Raw genomic sequence first — 25,302 nt, forward strand, 5'->3', positions numbered from 1 at the left:
CCTGGGTGGCTCAGTCAGTTAAGTGTCCGACTTCTGCTCAGGTCATGATCTCACGGTTTGTGAGTTTGAGCCCCGCGCTGGACTCTGGGCTGACCGCTCAGAGTCTGGAGCCTGCTTCAGATTCTGTGTCTCCCTCTCTCTTTGTGTCTGTGTCTCCCCTCCCCAGCTTACACTCTGTCTCTCCTTCTCTCTCAAAAAATAAACATTAAAAAAATTTTTTAAAAAATATTTGGCAGTTTTAGATATATTTAGAGCCTGTTATGCTGCACAAGGGTCAGCAAACATTTCCGTAAAAGGCAAGATAATAAAGAAAAGACAAGATAGTAAATATTTTAGGCTTTGTGGGACATATGGATTCTGTCTCACCTACTACCTTTGTGGTACAAACCCAGCCATAGCATATAAATGGTCATAGCTTAGTTCCAATAAAATTTTATTACAAAGACACATAGTGTGGGGCGCCTGGGTGGCTCAGTTGGTTAAATGTCCAACTCCAGCTCAGGTCATGATCTCACAGCTTGTGAGTTCGAGCCCTGCGTCAGCCTGTGTGCTGACAGCTCAGAGCCTGGAGCCTGCTTCGAATTCTGTCTCTCTCTCTCCTTGCCCCTTCCCCATTGGTGCTCTTTATCTCTCTCTCAAAAATAAATAAACATTTAAAAAAAAATTTTTAAAGACATATAGTGAAAACCATAGCAGATTATTTTATGTATATCAACAAAATTATTCTAAAGTTGGTATAGAGAGGCAAAAGACCCAGACTAGCCAATTCTACAGTAAAATAGAAGAATAAAGTTGGAGAACTGACACTACCCAACATCAAGACTTACTGTAAAGCTACAGTAATCAGGACAGTGTGGTACTGGTAAAAGAATAGCCAAATCATTTAATGAAATAAAATAGCCCAGAAATAGATCCATATAAATATAATCAGCTGAACTTTGACGAAGGAGCGAAGGCAATACAATGGAGGAAAGATAGTCTGGTCAAGAAATGGTATTGGAAAAACCGGACATCCACATGCAAAAAAATGAATCTAGACACAGACCTTATACCTTCACAAAATTTAACTCTGTGATCTAAATGTAAAACACAAAATTATAAAACTCCCAGAAAATAACATAAGAGAAAACCTAGGTGACCTGGAGTATGAAAATGAATTTTTAGAGACAAGTGTAAAGACACAGTCCATGAAAGAAATTATTGATAAACTGGATTTCATTAAAATTAAATTTTTCTTCCCTGGAAAAGACAATGTTAAGAAAGTGAGAAGACAAGGCACAGACTGTGAGAAAATATTTGAAAAAGACACATCTGATAAAGGACTATTACCAAAATATACAAAGAATACTTAAATCTCAACAATAACAAAACAACCAACCTGATTTTAAAATGGTCCAAAGTCTGGGAATGCAAGCTGGTGCAACCACTCTGGAAAACAGTATGGAGGTTCCTCAAAAAATTAAAAATAGAACTACCTTACAACCCAGCAATAGCACTACTAGGCATTTATCCAAGGGATACAGGTGTGCTGTTTTAAAGGGACACGTGCACCCCCATGTTTATAGCAACACTATCAACAATAGCCAAAGTATGGAAAGAGCCCAATGTCCATCGCTGGATGAATGGATAAAGAAGATGTGGTATATATATACAATGGAGTATTACTTGGCAATCAAAAAGAATGAAATCTTGCCATTTGCAACTACGTGGATGGAACTGGAGGGTATTATGCTAAATGAAATTGGTCAGAGAAAGACAAATATGACTTAACTCATATGAAGACTTTAAGAGACAAAACAGTTGAACTTAAGGGAAGGGAAACAAAAATAATATAAAAACAGGGAGGGGGACAAAACAGAAGAGACTCATAAATATGGAGAACAAACAGATGGTTACTGGAGGGGTTGTGGGAGGGGGGATGGGCTAAATGGGTAAGGGGAACTAAGGAATCTACTCCTGAAATCATTGTTGCACTATATGCTAACTAATTTGGATGTAAATTTAAAAAAATAAAAAATAAAACAAGTTAAAAAAAAATGGTCCAAAGTCCTTAACAGAATCCTCACCAACAAGATATAAAGATGGCAAATAAGCATATGAAAAATTGTTCACATCATACGTCATCAACTAAATGCAAACTAAAACCGAAATGAGATATAACTACATACCTATGAGAATAGTCAAAATCTAGAGCACTGCCAACAGTAAATGCTGGCTAGGTTGTGGAACAAAAGCAACTCTCATTCATTGCTGGTAGGAATGCAAAATTGCATAGCCACTTTTGAAGACAGTCTGATGGTTTCTTGTAAAACTAAACATTTACAATATGATCCAGCATTCATGTTCATTGGTACTTACCCAAAGGTATTGAAAACTTATGTCCACACAAAAACCTGCATGCAGGTGTTTATAGCAGCCTTATTCATAATGGACAAACCTTGGAAGCAACCAAGGAATGTCCTTCAGTAGATGAATGGATAAATAAATTGTGGTACATCCAGAAAATAGAATATTAATCACTGCTAGAAAAGCTATCAAACCATGAAAATATATGGAGGAAACTCAAATGCATACTACTAAGTGAAAAAAGCCAATTTGAAAAGACTATGATTATATAGTATAATTCCAATTATATGACATTCTGGAAAAGGCAAAAATATGGGGACAGTAATCAAAAACAGTATGGTTTTGGCACAAAAACAGGCACATAGAACAGTGGAACAAAATAACCCTGCAATAAACCCACACATATATGGTCGATTAATTTATGATAAAGGAACCAAAATATAAAATGGGGAAAGAAGTTTCTTCAGTAAATGGTGCTGGGAAAACTGGACAGCATATGCAAAAGAATGAAACTAGATCACTTTCTTAAACCGTACACAAAAATCAACTCCAAATAAAGACAACATAAGACCTGAAACCTTACAAATCCTAGAAAAGATAGGGAGTAAGAGCCTTGACATCAGTCTCGGTGATGATTTTTTGGATTTGATACCAAAAGCAAAAGCAACAAAAGAAAAAAATAAACAAGTGGGACTACATCAAACTATAAAGCTTCTGCACAGCAAAGGAAACCATGAACAAAATGAAAAGACAGCCTACTAAATGGGTGAAAATATTTACAAATCATATTTCATAAGGGGACAATATCCAAAATATATAAAGAATTCCTATAACTAAGAAGCAAAAGTACAAACTGTCCTATTAAAAAATGGTCAGAGGATCTGGGCTTCTGGCCACCTCAGTTGGTGGAGCATGTGACTCTTGATCTCAGGGGTGTGAGTTCAACCCCATGTTGGGCATGGAGCCTACTTAAAATTAAAATAAAATAAAATAAAATAAAATCTCAAATAAATACAAAATAAATCAGCTGTCTTAAAAAAAAAAAAAAAGGCAGATGGGGCACCTGGGTGGCTCTGTCGATTAAGCGTCCAATTCTTGGTTTTGGCTCAGGTCATGATCTCACTGCTTGTGAGTTCAAGCCCCACACTGGGCTCTGTGCTGACAGTGCAGAGCCTACTTGGGATTCTCTTTCTACCTCTCTCTCTGCCCCTCCCCTGCTCTCTCTCTCTCTGTCTCTCTCAAAACTAAATAAACTTAAAAAAAAATTTTTTAATGGGAAGAGGATCTGAATAGACATTTTTCCAAAGAGAATACCCAAATGGCCAAAAGACATGTGAAAAAAGATGCTCAGCGTCACGAATCATCAGGGAAATACAAATCAAAACCACAATGAGATGTCACCTCACACCTGTCATGATGGCTATTGTCAAAAAGAAGTAACAAGTGGGGCGCCTGGGTGGCTCAGCTGGTTAAGTGTTTGACTCTTGATTTTGGCCGACGTGATCTCATGGTTTGTGGTATCTAGTCCTGCAGTGGGGCCTGTGCTGACAGTGAGAATCTGCCTGGGATCCTCTCTCTGTCTCTCTCTGCCCCTCTCTGCGCAAGCACTTTCTCTCTTTATCTCTCAAAAATAAATAAATAAAAATTTAAAAAAAAGAAATAACAAGTGTTAGTGAAGATGTGGAGAAAAGGGAACCTCTGTGCATTTTTGGTGAGAATGTAAACTAATGCAAATTTCTTCAAAAAAATAAAAATACAACTACCATATGATCCAGCAATCCCATTTCTGGGTATTTATCCAAAGAAAAGGAAAGCAATAACTGGAAAAGATATTTATGCTCCCATGCTCATTGAAGAATTATTTATAATTGCAAGGATATGGAAGAAACCTAAGTGTCTGTTGATGGATGAATAAAGAAAATGTGATGGCACAAAAACAGACGCATAGACCAATGGAATAGAATAGAAACCCCAGAACTAGACCCACAAACGTATGGCCAACTCATCTTTGACAAAGCAGGAAAGAACATCCAATGGAAAAAAGACAGTCTCTTTAACAAATGGTGCTGGGAGAACTGGACAGCAACATGCAGAAGGTTGAAACTAGACCACTTCCTCACACCATTCACAAAAATAAACTCAAAATGGATAAAGGACCTGAATGTGAGACAGGAAACCATCAAAACCCTAGAGGAGAAAGCAGGAAAAGACCTCTTTGACCTCAGCCGCAGCAATCTCTTACTCGACACATCCCCAAAGGCAAGGGAATTAAAAGCAAAAGTGAATTACTGGGACCTTATGAAGATAAAAAGCTTCTGCACAGCAAAGGAAACAACCAACAAAACTAAAAGGCAACCAACGGAATGGGAAAAGATATTTGCAAATGACATATCGGACAAAGGGCTAGTATCCCAAAATCTATCAAGAGCTCACCAAACTCCACACCCGAAAAACAAATAACCCAGTGAAGAAATGGGCAGAAAATATGAATAGACACTTCTCTAAAGAAGACATCCGGATGGCCAACAGGCACATGAAAAGATGTTCAACGTCGCTCCTTATCAGGGAAATACAAATCAAAACCACACTCAGATATCACCTCACGCCAGTCAGAGTGGCCAAAATGAACAAATCAGGAGACTATAGATGCTGGAGAGGATGTGGAGAAACGGGAACCCTCTTGCACTGTTGGTGGGAATGCAAATTGGTGCAGCCGCTCTGGAAAGCAGTGTGGAGGTTCCTCAGAAAATTAAAAATAGACCTACCCTATGACCCAGCAGTAGCACTGCTAGGAATTTACCCAAGGGATACAGGAGTACTGATGCCTAGGGGCACTTGTACCCCAATGTTTATAGCAGCACTCTCAACAATAGCCAAATTATGGAAAGAGCCTAAATGTCCATCAACTGATGAATGGATAAAGAAATTGTGGTTTATATACACAATGGAATACTACGTGGCAATGAGAAAAAATGAAATATGGCCTTTTGTAGCAACGTGGATGGAACTGGAGAGTGTGATGCTAAGTGAAATAAGCCATACAGAGAAAGACAGATACCATATGGTTTCACTCTTATGTGGATCCTGAGAAACTTAACAGAAACCCATGGGGGAGGGGAAGGGAAAAAAAAAAAAAAGAGGTTAGAGTGGGAGAGAGCCAAAGCATAAGAGACTCTTAAAAACTGAGAACAAACTGAGGGTTGATGGGGGGTGGGAGGGAGGGGAGGGTGGGTGATGGGTATTGAGGAGGGCACCTTTTGGGATGAGCACTGGGTGTTGTATGGAAACCAATTTGACAATAAATTTCATGGAAAAAAAAAAAAAGAAAGAAATTATGACCTTGGGTCAATATAATGTGTCAGTGTAGGTTCATCAATTGTAATAAATTCACCACTCTGGTATGGGATGGTATTAGTGGTGTAGGCTGTGTCTGTGTAGGGGCAGGGCAAATCTCTGTGCCTTTCAATTTTGCTATGAACCTAAAACTGCTCCAAAATATAAAGTGTTTAAGAATATTTAAAAAAAATCCAGATGGTGGCTTGGATTTGTCTTGTAAGCCATAGTTTGACAACCCATAGTCTAACACAAACCAGTTTGTGATAAAACTAAATGGGTAAAATGGGGTGTGTGTGCGGGTGGGTGGGTGTGCACGCACGCATGTGCATGCACGCATACACGCAACAACAAAGTGAGAGGTTTCCAATTCAATAATAGCTGTTGAAGATGCAGTAAGTTTCTATTATTTTTGGTTCAGTACTTAGGTGAGAGTATGATTGAGTTTAAAGAGAGGCATCAGGATTATTTTCTTGCTCCCCAGGTGATTTCAAGGCGCAGTCAGGTTTGACAACCAGGATGTTAAAAGTACCACTCAAAATTCAGTGTTCATATTGATCACCTGGGCTCTTGTTAAAGGGTAGATTCCGATTCATTTGGTCTGGGGTAGGGCTTAATACTATTGCGGTTCTAATCAGCTCTCAGGTGAGGCTGATGCTGCTGGTTTACAACACATTTTGAGTAGCAAGGTGCTCATGCTGGTTTTAATTGCCTGGGATGTCTAGATCCTGTGCAAGAAATTGATGTATTTGGTCTGGGATGGGTCTGGGGCACTCAGATTTTTTAAAGCTCTGCAGGTGATACTTATGTACAGCAAAACTTGAGAATGTCCATGGCAACATGCATGGAGATTTTATCAATTTTAATTATTTTATCAGTAGCCCCAAGGTGGTCTCCTCTTCCCATCCTGTCTCTCCCTGACACATTCCACTCCATTTCAGGTCCAAACATCCAGATCAGGATTAGCACTTCGTCCTTTCTTTCCCATCTCTGAAGAGTGGAATGTTAGTTAAGTTGGAAAGAGGAGGCTCAGGCAACCTGGGTTTGGGAAGAATACGCAAAAAATGTTGGAGGGGGCGATTTAAGGGGAAGGCTGATTGAAACAGCAACCCCCCCTCCAGGCTTGGGCCTGACTTTGGGGCCTGAAAACAGCAATCTAGCCTCCTGACTCCTGGCGGCACCTGACAGCCAAGCAGCTACCAAGGATTTTTCCTTCTCGGTATTCAGAATGACACAGTTGGTTGAAATGCAAGAGCGACCCCCAGTGGCAAAGTACAGATGTGGAATCTTCTCCCCAAAGGAACACCACCAAGAACTTAGAAGTGGATGAAGGTGGTGGTGATAAATGATGGCTTATGTGTACTCTGTGTGCCAGGCACTGTTGGAAACATTTAAACATATTCACTCATTTAATCTTCTCAGCAACCGATGGCGTTGATGCTTTTATTATCCCTCTTTTACATGGGAGGAAACGGAGGCACAGAAAAGTTAAATTACATGCCCAAATTCACCCAATTTAGTAAGTGGCTAGGCCGGGATGTGAACCCAGGCAGTGTGAGGTTAAGAAACCACTATACCAACTGCTTCTCCAAAACCGGAAAGTAGAAAAGATCCCCAGTCAATTTCCAGTTTTGAAAACTCATATATTGATACACACTCTATGCTTCCTCATATCTAGAGAACAGTCCCCTTGACATCTATATCTATGATCTGAGATAAAGTCAGAAGAGAGTTCATCAAATCAGGCAGAGAAAGAGTGAAAGGATCGAGTTTGACCAAGAAAAGGAAAGGGGCAAGAGCATTTTCTGGAAACTTACTCAGAGGAATACAATCCTCACTTTTAAGAAAGTATTAAAGTACAGTCCTGGTGAAATGTGAAAGGATATTATGATATAACTAAGCTTGTTCTTATTTAGTAAATGTTCAAAGCAATCTGCAAACTGTAAGGAGACTCAAGCTAGCCATGTGTCCTTGATAAGGCATGACAATCTAAATTTTAACCTTTACCTTTGTAACCAACCTGGTACAGAAGAAACATGTTGTGAGTATTTTTCCTAGGCAGGGACAACCTTAGGGTTTACATGGATACAGATGTCATTTGGTCAAATTCCATGGATAGAGAGGCAGGCTGAATTTTTAAAGGGAAGCAGAAAAAAATCCATAGAGAAGTAGCATGGGGCTGGCTGTGCCACACTCTCTATACTCTGTTTCTGGTGAGCTTATCCGGTCCCATGACCTCAACACCATCTGTAGCTGATGTCACCTATGTGTGTATTTCCAAACCTGACATCCCACCTGAGCTCCAGATTCATTCTTCTGACCCCCTGCATGACTGTTCCACTTGCATATCTAATAGGCATCTCAGATTTCACGTGACATGCCTTCCCCACCCCTCATGTTCCCCAGAAAGCATCCTCAGGTTAATAAATAGCATTACCATCAAGTCAGGTGTTCAAGTACAAATAGCAGAACCTAGATAATTTCTCCCATTTCTCATTCGTCACCTCTGATCCATGAGGAAATCTTTTTGCGTCCTCCAGATGCAGCTAGAATTTGTCTCAGTCACCTTATCTTCAGCTTCCTCTCCTGTTCAATCACCAGTGTGTCTCTCATCCCACCAGCTACAAACATCTCCGGACTGACTCTCCTCCACCCCCTACACATTCTTCAAAGCAGCCAGACTCACTGGCTTAACATTTAGGGGTATTTATTCTACCTCATATTCAATATCACAAATTTGAGCTTCATCCATGATTTTATATTTTATATGTTTCAACCCTTCTTTTGAGGGGATTTTGGGATACCGTGTTGCTTTACTGCAAGATGATAAATTGCAGTAAAACTCTTATGTGGATATTTTGTAAGGCCAGTGCCGCATGTGGCCTGGATACCTGGTTTAAAACTTAAAAGGTAGGGGTTTTCACACATGAATCAACCAGAAACCTTTATTTAGGAACCAAATAACTTTATTGAAACCAAATAATTTCATTTATTTATGGCAAAACTGGAAGAAAAAAAACTGGAACGTTTGCAAGCGCAATACTGCAAAATGCATGCCCGGCATGGTGACCAGGGGAAGTCACCATGCACCCTGTGGCTATGGGAAGGCAGTCCCAACTCAGTTCTTGTCGCTGTTGCCCAGGGTGAGCTTGTCAAAGAGGTACTTTGCCAAGCCATCTTCCGGGGCCCCCATCTTGCACAGGCTGGTGATGTAGCCCCCCAACTCTGATGACCTTGACTTGCTCGTGGCTCGTGGAGGTAGTTGGTCTCCAGGAAGCTGCACAGATGGGCGTCGTTCTTGTCGGTGGCCAGCTGGTGCAGGTCGAGCAGGCTCTGGTTCAGGCTCTTCTCCAGGTGAAAGGCGCACTCCATGGCGTTGAGGCCGTTCTCCCAGTTGTCGCGGTCAGGCTTCACGATGTCGTGGAGGCGGATGCGGCCCCCACGCTGGTTCTGCAGCTGCATCAGCTTCTCGGCATGCTGGCTCTCCTCGTGGGACTGGCGCAGGAAGAACTTGGAGAAATTCTCCAGGGCCACGTCGGCGCGGTCGAAATAGGCGGCCATCGACAGGTACACGTAGGAGGCGTAGAGCTCCAGGTTGATCTGGCTGTTGATGGCGGCCTCGCATTCGGGGTGGTAGTTCTGGCGCACTTGAGAGGACGGCGCGGTGGCCATGGCTGGCGGCGCTGGCACCAAGGCGAAGATAGTGATGGCAGGTCTTCCGCGAGTCTTCAGGGTCGGCACTGTCAGATTGGAAAGGTCGGCAATTCGGGGCGCTGTCAGAGTGAAAAGGAGGGTGCTGTCGAGTGGGTGCTGGGTTCAGACAGCAGCTCTGGATTGCTATTGGAAATGGGGTCAGTTACGCAGGATGGGGACTAGTAGAGGGGGAGATCTGTTATGTTTCTGGCATGGGGGTGGTGGTAGAAAGAGGGAAAGGCGGGCGGGGCATGAGCGCTGTGTTCCAGGTTCCATCAGAGTTTGGGTGGGGAGGGTGACTTTGCGTTGAGCACCTAACATCTATTAAGTTTTAATTTTGCAACGGTATTTCTATTTTCCAAGGACTGCCTCTTATTCTCTAATTACTCCCTTTTATAGCACCCTGTTGTCATTTTAAAACCCCATTGTCCTCAAAATTCTGAAAACAAAAATTTGGATTTTTGGATAGAGTTCTCTCTTTCCTCTTTAAAAAAAAAAAAGAAAAAATATATATATATATAGTATAGTTCATAATGATTTTCACTTTCCTGGAATACTTAAAACTTTGCGCATTTGTATTTAGTAATAAGGGGTTTGTTTGATTAGCCTAGGTAAGTACATAGATCTAACCTACAGTTGTGAAGTCCTTTTCATTAATAGGCTTCTTATTGAATGGAAGGGGAGAGTGTGTCGATTAAGGAGTGGTATTCTGTCTTTGGGATATATGCTTTGGGGCTTGCTTGTAGGTAGGCTAGGGGCTATCCCAAATGCCAAAAGCTTACCATTTTTCTTTTTTCTTTTTCTTTTTCAAGTTATTTAAATTCCAGTTAACATGCAGAGTAACATTACTTTCAGGTGTAGAATTTAGTGATTCATTGCTTACCGACAACACTCAGTGCTCATCACTAGTGCCCATCCCCCCACATCCCTTCTAGTAACCCTCAGTTTGTTCTCTATACTTTGTCCCTCTTTTTCCTTTTTTCCCCATGTTCATCTGTTTCTTACATTCCACATATGAGTAAGATCATATGGTATTTGTCTTTATCTGACTGATTTTGCTTAGCATAATGTACTCTAGCTCCATCCAAGTAGTTGCAAATGGCAAGATTTCATTCCTTTTTATGGCTGAATAATATTCCATCGTGTGTGTGTGTGTGTGTGTGTGTGTGTGTGTGTGTGTGTGTGTATAAATATACATACATACATGCCACATCTTCTTTATCCATTCATCAGTCGATGGACATTTGGGTTGGTTCCATAATTTGGCCCTTGTTGATAATGCTGCTATAATATCAGGATGCATGTACCCTTTGAATCAGTGTTTTTGTACCCTTTAGATAAATACCCAGTAGTGCACTTGATCGATTGTAGGGTAGTTCTGTTTTTAACTTTTTGAGGAAACTCCATACTGTTTTCCAGAGTGGCTGCACCAGTTTGCATTCTCACCAACAGCTGAAGAAGGTTCCTTTTCCTCACATCCTTGCCAATTCTTGTGTTTTCGATTTTAGCCATTCTGACACATGTGAAGTGATATCTCATTGTGGTTTTGATTTGCATTTCAGTAATGATTAGTGGTGTTGAGCATCTTTCCATGTGTCTGTTGGCCATCTGGATGTCTTTGGAGAAATGTCTATTCGTGTCTTCTGCTCATTTTTTAATTGGCTTATTTTTTAGATGTTGAGTTGTATCAGTTCTTTATATATTTTGGATACTAACACTTTATTGTATCTGTCATTTGCAAATATCTTCTCCCATTGAGTAAGTTGTCTTTTCATTTTGTTGATTGTTTCCTTTGCTATGCAAAAGCTTTTTATCTTGATGAAGTCCCAATAGTTTATTTTTGCTTTTGTTTCCTTTGCCTCAGGACATGCATCTAGTAAGAAATTGCTAAGGGTAACGTCAAAGAGGTTACTGCCTGTGTTCTCCTCTAGGATTTTAATGGTTTCCTGTCTCACATTTAGGTGTGTAATCCATTTTGAATTTATTTTTGTGTATGGTGTAAGAAAGTGGTCCAGTTTCATTCTTCTACATGTTGCTGTCTAGTTTTCCCAACACCATTTGTTGATGCGAATGTCTTTTTTCCATTGGATATTCTCTACTGCTTTCTCAAAGATTAGTTGACCATATAGTTGTGGGTCCATTTCTGGGTTTTCTCTTTCATTAATCTATATGTCTGTTTTTGTGTCAGTACCATACTGTCTTGATCACTACAGCTTTGTAATATAACTTGAAGTCTGGAATTATGCCTACAGCTTTGCTTTGCTTTTTCAAGATTGCTTTGGCTATTCCAGGTCTTTTGTGGTTCCATACAAATTTTAGGGTTGTTTGTTCAAGCTCTGCAAAAAATGCTATTGGTATTTGGATAGGAATTGCATTAAATGTGTAGGTTGCTTTGGGTGGTATAGACATTTTAACAGTATTTGTTCTTCCAATCCATGAGCATGGAATGTCTTTCCATTTCTTTGTGTCATCTTCGATCTCTTTCATAAATGTTTTATAGTTTTAAGAGTACAGATCTTTTACCTGTTTTTTTTTAAAGTTTAGTTATTTAGAGAGAGAGAAAGAGGGAGAAAGAGAATCCCAGTCAAGCTCCACACCCTCAGCATGGAGCCCAATGCGGGACTCAAACTCATGGACCATGAGACCATGACCTGAGCAGAAACCAAGAGTTAGACGCTTAACTGAGCTGAAACCAAGAGTTAGATGCTTAACTGACTGAGCTACCCAGGTGCCCCAGATCTTTTACCTCTTTGGTTAGGTTTATTCCTAGGTGTCTTAGGATTTTTGGTACAGTTGTAAATGGGAGTGATTCCTTGAATTCTCTTTCTGCAGCTTCATTGTTAGTGTATAGAAATGAAACAGATTTCTGTACGTTGATTTTGTATCCTGTGACTTTACAGAGTTTGTGTATCTGTTCTACCAATTTTTGGTGGAGTTTTTTCATCTTTCTATGTAGAGTATCATATAATCTGCAAATAGTGAAAGTTTGACTTCTTCCTTGCTGATTAGATGCCTTTTATTTCTTTTTATTTATTGTCTGATTGCTGAGGCTAAGACTTCCAGTACTGTGTTAAATAACAATCATGAGGGTAGACATCCCTGACCATAGAGGAAAAGCTCTTTGTTTTTCCCCATTGATGGTGTTTTTAAATGTAGGGTTTTTTAATATAAGCTTGCCATTTTTCTGATACTGGGAGACTACAGTGGATTTCTCTTCCAGGTAAATGAGTCCTTCTGTTTGGTTTCCCTTCTGTTGTGTGGTCTGCCTTGTCTCAAAACGGCTCTAATATGCATTCCCTTCCTTAGTCTTTGAATGACAGAAGGAGAATATCCCCATATCACCTATACCACCAAGGTGCACTGATCTTGAACAAAAAATAAAAATTTCCTGTATTAAATCAGTGAGACTCAGAATGCTTGTTATACCAGTTAACCTACCCTAACTAATTACCCATTTATAGGAAGTTCTGGATAAACTATAGATTATACCTATTTGGACCCTGTAGACTTACAGCATTTCCTCTCGGTGGAAATGCAGATCCAAAAGAAGAAAAGTGTAGATAGCCAAAGCATCATGATCTATTTCTTTTGCTGAATTCACCAGATATATATATATCAGCCCTGCTCCCTTTTTTCCTCATGGAGAATGGAAGGAAAAAAAATCCTCCAAGGACACATGAGGAGCAAGGAATAAGCTTTTTCTTCTCCTTCAATGCTGGGAAATAGAATCAGATTGGTCCTTAGGTGCCTGACCATAAGCCAACAACAGAAGGCACAAAAGGCAAGTACCGTGACTGGCTGACCCTTGAGCCTGTCACGTGTGGTGAGGGAGATGTGTGTCATGTAAGAACAGGGGGCACCACTGGAACCACATAGCTGGGATGTGTGTTTGTGTGGAGCAGTTCTCCAAAAGAGGAGGATGCTATTCTAGAACTGGAGGTAGGACTGAGAAGATCATTCAAGGGATAGTCCCATTTAGTCTTCCCTGCTGGACTGTGAGGTCCATAGAACTAGAGTGAGTCATGTATCTGTGTCCCCTACATCATACAGCATGCCAGGCACTTAGCACATAATTCCCTGAGCAATTTGCCATCTTTGGAAAAGAGTATAGAGGGAAAGGAGCAGCAAAACTGGTCTTAGAAAACCCTGGAACAACCTGTTGGAGATATCTGTGGGAAATAGAAAAGGGCTTCAACTCCCAAATACAGGCATGAAATAACTTTGGGTAGAGTTGCCTGGCAGTGGCCTCCATGAAGCCCAGGGCTCAGGAGCCTGGCCCCAGTGAGCACTGGTTAATAAAGATGACCAGAGTGTCAGTCCTGCTGCTATGACCAGATAATAAATGGAAGATGTGATGAGTCCTTACCAGACTAGTTTATTTCCTGCATTATCACCAATCCTCACAATTAGTGAGGTGGGAATTGTTTCTTTATGATTTTCCAGCATGAGGAAACTGAAACCTAGATTATAAATTACTTGCCCAAGATGACATGGAAGCTGGATTAGAACCAGATCTGAGTTTCAACTGTACCCTTAGTGACCTGAGCCACCTCTTTCATAAATGGGGTGTAAACAGGGCACTGGGCCATAGACTTCCGTGAGGCCTCTCCCAGCGTAAGTAACGTGAGAGCAGACAGGTACAGACACAGGCAGGGAAAAGCTGCTGTGATTCCATAGAGTAGCGCAGGAACACCACACGCCCCCTGCCCCAGTTTTCTTGGGACTGTCCTAACCTTCAGCAAGGCAGGTCTCTCCTATTCAGCCACATAGAATAGTCTCTCTTTGCTCAGTTTCTACTAGAAAATGAATGTAAGTTTTTAAAACTCATGAAGGGCTCTAGTGTGAGAATGAAGGGAGCTCCTCAGAGGGGGCTGCCAAGCCTTTGGCCATGGGTGGGATGAGGGAAGTTTAGGTTATGTGGGCTAAACCCCTTTGTTGGGGTTCTTTTTTAAAATTGTTTTCATTTTATTTTTTAATTAAGTTTGTATTTTAATTCTAGTATATTTAACATACAGTGCTTACAAGTTTCAGGTATGCACTACAGTGATTCAACAATTCCATACACGACCCAGCACTCGTCATGACAAGTGCACTCCTTAATCCCCTTCACCTGTTTCACCCATCCCCCCACTCACCTCCCCTGTGGTGACCACCAGTTCATTTTCTATAATTGAGAGTCTCTTTCTTGATTTTCCTCTTTCATTCTTTTTTTTTTCATTTGCTTGTTTGTTTTTTAAATTCCACATATGAGTAAGATCATATATTTGTCTTTCTCTGACTTATTTTGCTTAGCATTATACTCTCTAGGTCCATCTATAGTGTTGCAAATGGCAGGATTCCATTCTTTTTTAATGCTGAATAATATTCCATTGTGTGTGTGTGTGTGTGTGTGTGTGTGTGTGTGTGTGTGGCAGGGGATCTGCCATCTCCTTTGTTCCTGGAGGGATCTCCTCGTGATCCCTGCCTCTCTGGGACATGCTTTGAGATTAGTAAATCATTCTTCCTCCCATCTGCCCCTGTTTTTCAAACTGCTGGTTCTGAACAATATCTGCACAGGCTGCTTTTCCCGCTGTCCCTTAAAGGGTAGGAACTTTGCCTCCTAAGACTCTCTGGGCTCTCCCAGAGCTGAGGCTGCACATTTTTAAAATTCCAGACTTTAAGTCCTGCTGGTTGTAAGAACTCACAAAATTCATCCCCTTTCATTTTAAAAAGCCAAATTTTATGGGGATTTGTTTTCCCTGTGAGGGCTCCTTGGTGTGACAGTCTGTTTTTTGCCCTTCTCTGTGCTACTAGCTCCTTCCCCACTATGGATGGCCATGGTCCATCTCACTTCCAAACCATGTCCTAGCCCCCTCCATCCTTCTTTGATGTGGCTTCTTCTCTACCTTTAGTTGTGGAGTTCTGCCAGTCTTCAGGTCATTTCCTGGGCTATATGCTGATGTGAGTGATATCTAGTGGTATCTTTGGGATGAGGCAAGCTTAGGGCCCTCCTACTCTGCCATTTTCCCAGCGCTTTATCTGGGTTGTTCTTGTTTTACAATCACATACAACCACATACAATCACTGGTATGATTTGTAGGTGACATTTCCTTGTAAGGTTGTGGGCTCTCATACTTTTTCATTGAGCCTAATGAATGTTTCATCCTAGGAGTAGAACAGATACTTGGATTGCCTTTCCTCATGGCATTAAAATGTTTTCTAGGGAGTTATCACCTCTCTCCCAAGCTATTGCCCTTGGTCAGTACTCCAGATAACTGTGATATCTGTGTATGCTTATTTTCAACTAGACTGTGTTTTGTGAGGTCTTCAGATAATCTCTCTATTCCATCTCTCAATAGTTTGGTACACATAAATCCTAAATAATCATTTACTGGTTATATGTACCTATGTGGCTTAACTAAACCAACACTTCTCAAATTGACCATAATTCTTCACACCCAATTTTTTAATCTGGGGCTAAGGGGTGGGGTAGTATGTCAGATAATTTTTAGGGTCTGTGTTCTGCATTTAGTGGCTAACAACAGACTCACATCCATTTCATGTAGAAACTAACACAGAGCAATTGGGATTATCATTGGTCCTCACTCTCCTGACAGTTATTTTATGATTGAGCATGTGTGGTTTAAATATCCAAGACGCCAGTTGTATTTTTTATTCTGGAAGGAGCTCAAATGATTCCTCTGTCACATGTGGCCAGAGACTGTGACTTTCTTGGGGAAAGTTCTAGATTGGCAGTGGCCCAGTGACCACTTACTGCTTATCAAATGACCAGTTTCACCCAAAGAGGAATGTGGAAGAGCTGCCACACCAGGAAAGTGAATAGCAGAAGTCTTGGTAATGGGGGCTGCCCTATTGTTTTGGGTCAGTCTCAGCCTATCAGTAGTGATGCTACTGGCTAGAAGTGCCTAGGGCACTCACCTGGACCCATATATATGTGATGAGTCCCCACAGACATTTCCCCATTCAGAGCCAGTATTGTGGATGGGCTGGCCCCTTGTGGTTCTTAGGATTGCAAATGCACCTCAGCAACAACTATCAGGGAAATTTGGGGAAAAAATGTTCATTATTCACAAGTCCTAGAGGGTATGTGAGGGTACATGGCATGCTTGGGGCCATGCAGTGAGGTTGTGGGTACAAAAAGAAAGAAGGCATGCAGGCCTCGGGTCCTACTGTATTGTGGTCTAGGGTTTCATGGATTCATTATTTATTGGTAAATTTCTTTTATTTATTAATTTTTAGAGACAGTACACAAGCTGGGGAGAGGGGCAGAAGGAGAAAGGGAGAGGGGGAGAGAGAGATGATCTTAAGCAGGCTACACACTCAATATGAAGCCCAACACAGAGCTCGATCCCTTGACCCTAGGATCATGACCTGAGCCGAAATGAAGAGGATGCTCAACCTACCGAGCCACCCAGGTGCCCCTGTTGGTGAATTTACAACATAATAATGGGAATTAAAATGTGAGAAAAGAAAAACACATATTCAAATGATCAGTTGCCTAAACCTAAACAAACTTTAGGGTGGGACAGCCTGGCTCTTTATCTAGTCTTACAGCTGGCATTGTGGTTATTCAAGATAAGTTTGATGTGGCTGCTTCTGCAGTCAAAAGCTCAGTGTCAGGCACTTGCATTACAATTAAAAATCCTGCCAAACACTTATACTACATTCTACTCTGTGAGGCTGAGGCATCAGAATTAGTGGTGAGGATATTAACAAATTGCAGTATTTGTAGACAGGAGAGCTGTATGGTTCTGAGGGTACATTTTTGCCTGCCATAGTGGGGAAATCTGGTACAGTGCTGCCCTGCAGTCAGCAAGGAACATCCTCATGGTCTGGCAGGCCTCTTGGTATAGGGTAGAATCAATCAACAATCACCTGGAAAATTCTGCAAAATACTATTGCAGTGAGTCATCCTCCTGTTCCATCAGGGACGTTTAGTCCATTGTTCCCAGAAAATATTAGTCCACATTGCATGTTCTGCCAATAAGTTCACTATAAACTGGAGGCTGAGGCCTTTGGGGTGAGTAGCTAAGTCTTCAAAATGGTGATATGTCCCTGGATTGTTGTCTCTGGTATAGGAGGCATAGGCATTTCCCGTGGCAAACTCTTGGGCTGGAGTGATATCGTCTGAGATGATGTTCTCTCCAGCAACAAGTCTGTCTCATTCACAGGTGAGGTCCTCTGGAGTGGTGACCATGCAGAGGGGGGTGACCCTCCCGTGTGACTATCCAGGTGGAGGATTGGTCAGGGGCTGGGAGTAGGCTAACTGATATAGATTAGAGGCTTCCCTGAGGACTAAGCTGCATATCTGATACCTGCAGCTAATGGAACACATTGTTGATAGCTTTCCTGGGTCATAAGGGGCACATTTAGCAATGGAATAGGTGACTGCCCTTTCATTCGAAAAGCTCATCCAAAGAAAATAAGGATTCTGGGCACATATATATCCCAGATTAAGAGAGATCTTATGGATGCTCTTTAGGCCTTCCTGGGCTCCACTCCTGAGGACAATGGACAAATCATGGAAGCACAGTCCCTGTAACCAGATGGGTTTTATGTATAGGCAGTCAGGGCCTGTAGCTTGTAATAATATTTGATGTACAGAAATTGGGGTGTGAGTGTCATTTAGACATTGCTTTCAGAGTACTCATTGCCTGTAAAGGGATTCAGTCCCTTTGCTACCCAGTCTCTGTGGCATGCCAGCCTGAGCCCTTCTGACAGGTTTCCTACTTTTCTGGTGGTGCAGTTGTGGGCTGGAGTGGTATTATTCCAGCATTGTATCTGTCTGTGCTTATTAGGTCTGTGAGGTCTACCAAGTAACCCTATCACCCAGCCATACAAAGCAGTAAGAATGGGTATAGCCATATAGAACATGAGGTTGGGTCCTATTCCTTCCGGATGAGCTATTTGTATATTAATGGTTGAGTATGGTTATTCTTGGTGAGAAAGTACTGGGTTACGTTATCTAGTATGGGATAAGGCAATGACTTACAGCTTTCTCTCCAAATACGGTTTATGTCTACCAAATGGAGAGTTTCCCTCTTTCATACACCCAAACTCTGTCACTGGGTGGTTCCAGGGTGATCATTTATACTATATATAAATTAGTATGGAGATTGAGTTTCATTAGCCAGCCCTTACAACCACTATATTCATTAAAAGTGGCCAGCATGGAGGTGGCCCCTTTTGGAACATCCTCACTATTGCCAGGGTTTCCCGAGAAATAATCATGCACTAACTTGGTGGGCTTTTGTCCTGGAGGACATTCAATGATAAGGGAATCTTATTGGACTTCACCAGCATGAAGCAGATGGTGAGATGATTGAAAAATCAAAACGGGGGGGCACCTGGGTGGCTTAATCAGTTAAGCGTCCAACTTCAGCTCAGGTCATGATCTCACTGTCCATGAGTTCAAGCCCCACATCAGGCTCTGTGCTGACAGCTCAGAGCCTGGAGCCTGCTTCACATTCTGTCTCCCTCTCTCTCTCTGCCCCTCCACTGCTCACACTCTGTCTCTCCTTCAAAAATAAATATTTAAAAAAAATTAAAAAGAAAAATCATAGTGGAAGGGGTAGTAGAGTCAGAGGACAAAATAAAAAGAACATTGTCTTGGAATGCAAAAGTCTGAGGATTGCCAGAGGTGACCGTATGTGGAATTTTTTAGGGTGTATAATAATTGGTATGTGGGGTATGAAGGCCCAGAGGTCAGAATTAAGCAAGATGAGGACCTTAATTAAGCAAGATGGGGCAAGAGTTTGATCCATTTAGAGGACTACTTACTTGAAAGTAATTTAAGTAGAATCTCTTTAAGAAGGCTGTTAGGATACTCAATGAAGCTAGGGACCTGGGGCTGGTAACGTAGATGGAAGTTCCAAAGAATATTATTTGGAGAGCCCACTGTGAAGCCTCTGGGGAGATAAAATGGGGACTCTGATCAGAGTCAATATATCTGGCAATCAGAAGGGAACAAGAATAAATTTAGTAAGGAAGGAGGGATTCCACATAGGAGTCACCAAGAGGAGTCCCATGTAAGTATTGATGATTGTGATGACCTATCTGGAAGCCTCAGGAGAAGGGAGCAGTGGGCAGATGAAATCAGTCTGCCAGAGGGAGTATAGTTTGTCTATCCAGGGGTTATGTCCCCATATAGATAGCCTCCATTATTTGGTTTGGGAGCAGGGAATGTACTCATCTGTCAAAGCCTTAGCTGCTACTCAGGAGAGGAGGAATCCCCACATGTGAGCCCGTTATTAAAGCATGAATTCCCTGTTACCCAAGGTTATGTGGGCCCATTTTGTGAGCTGTGGGAAGGGTCAGTACCCTAAGGTGTACGTACTGGGCAGATCGTGGAGGATTTAGTGAGGGAGTCTATGATATTGTTGAAAATGGCTTCTAGTGTAGAGTGGTTAGTTGTGCAGAAATGCAAATAACAGTGATAGGAATCAGAGACACTGCTAATTCATTCCATATCTGGGCACCCTAGATGGAATGTATGAGAAAATTGTCCCTTAGCTATTGGCCAGACCAAACTGCAAGACCATTAGCCACAGTGCAGAAATATTTGATAATGTGGATCTGTAAAAGGCTCCATTTGGTGTCCTTATGGTGTCCTTAAGGGCTAGGTGAACAGCTACAAGTTCTGCCATTTGGGCTGAGCTGGGAGTGCCCTTCCTGACTAGAGAGGTACCTGAGGCAAGGTGGAATTCTGTGGCTCTCCAATGAGCTGCTCTGTGTACAGTGGTGGTGCTGCCATCAATGAAGAACACCAACTCCTTGTCCATCTCAGATAGTTAGTCCCAAGGAGCTCCCCAAGTAGCCAGAGGAGGAAGAAGCAGGGATGCCACTGTTATTTCCTCAAGGCTCTCAAGTCAGTGGCTCAGCATGGGGGAATCCACATCCTCCTATAATTTGGGATGGCCTTTGAGGTTTGGTTTAACCCTTTCCTGAAGGTACCATTTCTGTTTCACAAAGGAGACATCAGTGGCTGTGCTGATCTTCTGCTGGGAGACATCTCTATCCTGGGGCATTATAGGAACTTGTATGCAGAACAGTAGCGGGTGGGGGCTGGTTAGGGTCTCAGCTTCTAAAAGAGCCCGATAGGATGCCAAAAGCTGGCATTCAAGGGGAGTACATTGGGCTGTCACTAGGGGTAAGCACTTAGTCCCAAACCCCATAGGAAGCCAGATGGACTCATGTCTGATTCAGAGGCTTCAGGAGGCAGTCAGGTATGGCCAAGGACTTGACTTCAAATTTGGAGCCAGAGGGCACTAAAGGTAAGTCTTGTTGGACTGCCTGCTGGGCAACTTCCAAAGCATACTGTTGGGCTTCACACCAGTGGTAGGTGGTGGGCTTGGTGTGGTTGTGTGTATAGGGTGAAGAATTAGTGAGAGCTGAGGGATGTGTTGCCTCCAGAGCATGAGAAGACCTAGTATGTGTTGTGCCTGAGTGTAGTGAGTGGCTTAATGGTGACTAATTGATGTCTGACTGTGTGGGGAATTTCTTGGCCTTTAGAGGACCAGATGATGCCCAGAAACTTGACAGATGAGGCTGGACCTTGGATCTTGTGAGAGGTAGTTGCCCAGCTGCATTCATTTAAGTAGTGTGTGAGGGTGTGCAAATCTGCCCATATTTTTTCCTCAGAGGGGACCCCTCAGCATCATGTCAACGATATAATGCCAAAATGGCACCTTTCCAATTATAAGATATTTAAATCCCAGTGGCAGAGGTTATGTGCAACTGCAGGACTGTTTAAATATCCCATTGGGAATCTCATAAATGTATATTGAGTCCCTTCCAAAGTGAAAGCAAATTGGGCCTGGGATTCCTCCATGGTAAGAACAGAATAGAACATAATATCTAGGTCAGTGACCATGAAGGATGCTCCTTGGACCAATTATATGTCCTCAACCAGTTTTATAATATTAGGAATTAGAGCCTTATTTGGGGCACCTGAGCACTGAGGTTCTGGTTGTCAGTGGTGAAGTCCCTTTCATTAGTGGTTGGCTTCAGTACTGGCCAGATAGATTTATTAAAAGGGGAGATTATGGGCTTAATGATTCCTGTCTCAAGAATATCTTTAATGACAGAGCATAGACCTTCAGTGCCCTGTTTAAGTTGGTATTAAGGAATATTTACCATCTTGACTGAGGTAGGAAAAGTCACTGGTGTCCATTTGGCAAATCCCACTGTTGTAGACTCTAAGTGTAAAGTTCTCTTTTGGCCAACAAAAGAGCAGACTCAGGATTAAAGCGAGAGATGGCTAATGTCCGGGAAAAGACAAGAGCCCCAAATGAGGGTGCTTGCCCCATATTTATTTAGATCAGAAGGCTTACAAACATGATGGGTGTGCACAAAGAGACAAAGAAACTGTGAACATTAACTTGGAGACATGAAGAAAGAGGGGGGTTTTCAAGATATACAGTATTTGGTGTTTTGGTCAATATAAAACAAAATGCAGGCACTGGGCAGTCAGGAGGAAGGTTGTTTATAGAGGACATGAGGCAGCATCTCTGTTTACCTTAGATAGCCTAGGGGATGAGACAGATAGGGGGAATAACCTCAGGGTTGACAAGGCACCTTTTCTTTTGTTAACCATCTCTGCTCTGGGCTGCTTTGCCTGCAGTGCAGCGGTCCATAGTCCAATTCACCAATTTACCTGCCCTGGCCCTATCCTCCTGTGAAAGCAGCTTTTCTGCTATAGTACTAAACTGGGGTGCTTCCACCCTGAATATCTAATCTTATTTATTTCATATACCTATGTATTGGGCACCTTTACTCCCGTTCCTATTTTAGGCCTTTGCCTCTCCCTCTCTATTCTGGGGGCTCTGCACCTCCTCTCTATTTTGGGGTCCTTTTGTACCTCCCTATTCTCAGGGTGCCTTTACACCCCCTATTCTTCGGGTGCTAATCTGGTTTACCCAAACTCGGGTGTGACCATTTTATGGCTTTGTATTTCTTTATGGTTTGTTAACCCATTGGTGTAAGCCCAGGGGATTCCTAAGCTTACCCCCCACATCCCACCAGGAAGGCCAAGAACTTGGACTTGTTCTGTGTGTCACTACAACCGTGCCTATAATAGGGAAAGAGAATCAGGCAGACCACAACTAGAGGAAGGCTTTTGATGTGAATGGTCCAAGTAGTCACATCTGAATGGATTTGTACACCTTTGATTATTTTACTAGAAACTCCCTTGGGAATGCAAGCTGGTGCAGCCACTCTGGAAAACAGTATGGAGGTTCCTCAGAAAACTAAAAATAGAACTACCCTACAACCCAGCAATTGTACTACTAGGTATTTATCCAAGGGATACAGGTGTGCTGTTTCGAAGGGACACGTGCACCCCCATGTTTATAGCAACACTATCAACAATAGCCAAAGTATGGAAAGATCCCAAATGTCCATCGATGGATGAATGGATAAAGAAGATGTGGTATATATATACAATGGAGTATTACTCGGCAATCAAAAAGAATGAAATCTTGCCATTTGCAACTATGTGGATGGAACTGGAGGGTATTATGCTAAGTGAAATTAGAGAAAGACAAATATCATGACTTCACTCATATGAGGACTTTAAGAGACAAAACAGATGAACTTAAGGGAAGGGAAACAAAAATAATATAAAAACAGGGAGGGGGACAAAACAAAAGAGACTCATAAATATGGAGTACAAACAGAGGGTTACTGGAGGGGTTGTGGGAGGGGGGATGGGCTAAACGGGTAAGGGACACTAAGGAATCTACTCCTGAAATCATTGTTGCACTATATACTAACTAATTTGGATGTAAATTTTAAAAAATAAAAAAAAAGAAAAGAAACTCCCTATAAGTAGAAGGTCTCCCCTTCTGGAAATTTAGAGAAATTGCCTAGACTGGCAGTGACTTGGGCCCCAGTGTCTAATAGGGCCACAAAGAGCTGTGCATTTTTATTGTTCCAATGGCCCCTTGGACTGGTATCGGGGCAATTGTCCTCGAGAGGTGGGACAAGCCCCGGGGAGTCACTAATTTTCAGGGGTAGCATTTAGATGGCTCTCAGTCTTGGAGGTTAGGAAAGGGGGCAGAGTAAATAGCGGGGACTGGGTTAGGGCCACAGGGGTTAGAGGGCAGCTGTGTGGCAAGAGGATGGATGGCAGAAGGGGCTGTAGTTGAGAAAATGCTAGTTTCAGGGCTTGGAGTTTAGAAACTGTCTAGAGAGTAAGTGTCAGCAACCTGGAGATTTCATAACTCCAGTTAAAGTTTGCCTGTATATTCCTAGAAGAGGCAAAATTAAATCAGGGTTTATTAGGGAAGGAGTGGGGAACCCTTTCTGTTGAGGGAAATTTCTTTAAATGAGAACTTTATGGGGCAGTGGGAGCAGAGGGTCATAAGTCTGAAATACCTGGGTGGGAATCTCCTTTACATCCATCAACCATGTCATTGCCCTCCAATGCCCTAGTGATCGTTTCAGCGGTCACAATAAAATATAGTAGTGCCATCCTGAATTAGGGGGAGTGCCCTGTAAAAAGAATTTTCTGGACTCAGGGTCAAATAGGGACTATTCAAGGTAAGAAATGAAAGAGGGCTTCATTTGGGTTTGTGTGATCATGGAAGTGATAAACCCATTGGACTGTGCCAATTTTGTACAGCAGGAGATGGGCTTCACCTAATGTTTTCCATTCACTGTGAGCCTTAGCAGTGATTGCTGTGATAGAAAGATGGGCATGGCGCCAGGCAATAAATAATCCAAGTGAGGAAAGGGAGTGACCTGGTATTGGTGTCTCTAGAGGCCTTTGCCTTCCCTTAGAGAAACTTCCTTCTTTCTCCTTACTAGAGGACTCCATAACCCTATCGGCTTTTCTGTTGGTGGTAGGGATGCATCGTGGAGCACGTTTCTTGGTTCTGCCCCATTCAGAGGAAAGCCGGGGGGGCTCAGAATCCGTGGTATCTCAGAGTAAATAAACATATAGCCCAGATGGATATTTTAGAAGATAAGGGATTTTACGTCTTTACAGCTGCTGGCAAGTTTAATGCATTTTGGCAGCCATGAGTAACAAAAAACACAAAATAAGCTCTCTAATCTCCTTCCTGCTACACAAAATCTTTAAGGTTTGAATTTCAGTTCAGATATAGTTTCTGATCTCAGTTTCTACTTTCTGATTTTCTCTCGCCACCTTAATCTTACATGTTGTCACCAGAAAAAATTGCAGATGATACCCTGTGGGCCCTCTTCACAGGTGGTCACATTCCTCTCCCAGGTTATCCTAATTGACATCCTCAGGATTGGGGTCTGCCTATGCTCATGCAGTATTTACAGGGTCTGTGGGAAAGGCCCCTGGGCCTCTGGAGTATAATACATGAGCCTTGGCATGTTGATATGCTGTGTCACTGAGCATCACCCAGGAATCTTCCATGGGGTTCTACATGTATCAGGGAGCACTGGCATCAGATGTTCAGGACACTATATTTGTCCATTAATTTGTTTTTAGCAACATTTCACCAGGGATTGGACCCATGATACCCTGTCAGGAGAAGAGTGACAGCAGCTAGTGAAGCGATGAGACATGAGACTTCTGTTGTATTTCCCCTTTCATGGTGCCATTGGTTTCCTGTTGCAAGGTTATTTCACTCTTCTGGGTTAAGACTCATAGTCCAGGCACAACCCCCTGACACTGTAGTCTCCGGTGGGGATCTTCCATCCCCCTTATCTATGGGAATATCCTTACATTGTGCCTTTAGCCAAGAGCCTTTCCTTGGACAGTGACACTACCCTTGAGATTCAGCACATCCTCCTTAGCTCCCCTTGGCCTCAAGGCATGAAGGACCCTCATGCACATTAATAGTCAATTAAGGCCTTTATAATTAATGGTCTGATTGTCTCATTAGACCATATGGCCTTGATCACACTGCTCTGGGGAAGGTGTTGAATTATTACAGCAGCAGTAACATTTTAGGA

General features: G+C 42.2%; 1 pseudogene; it reads right to left on the reverse strand.

The window, feature by feature from the left end:
• Positions 1-8,682: 8,682 nt before the first annotated feature.
• Positions 8,683-9,430, reverse strand: LOC145713891 (ferritin heavy chain pseudogene; annotated as a pseudogene).
• Positions 9,431-25,302: the final 15,872 nt, after the last annotated feature.

The sequence above is a fragment of the Panthera onca genome, chromosome X, assembly GCF_046562875.1.
Source record: "Panthera onca isolate mPanOnc1 chromosome X, mPanOnc1 haplotype 2, whole genome shotgun sequence".
NCBI lineage: Eukaryota > Metazoa > Chordata > Mammalia > Carnivora > Felidae > Panthera > Panthera onca.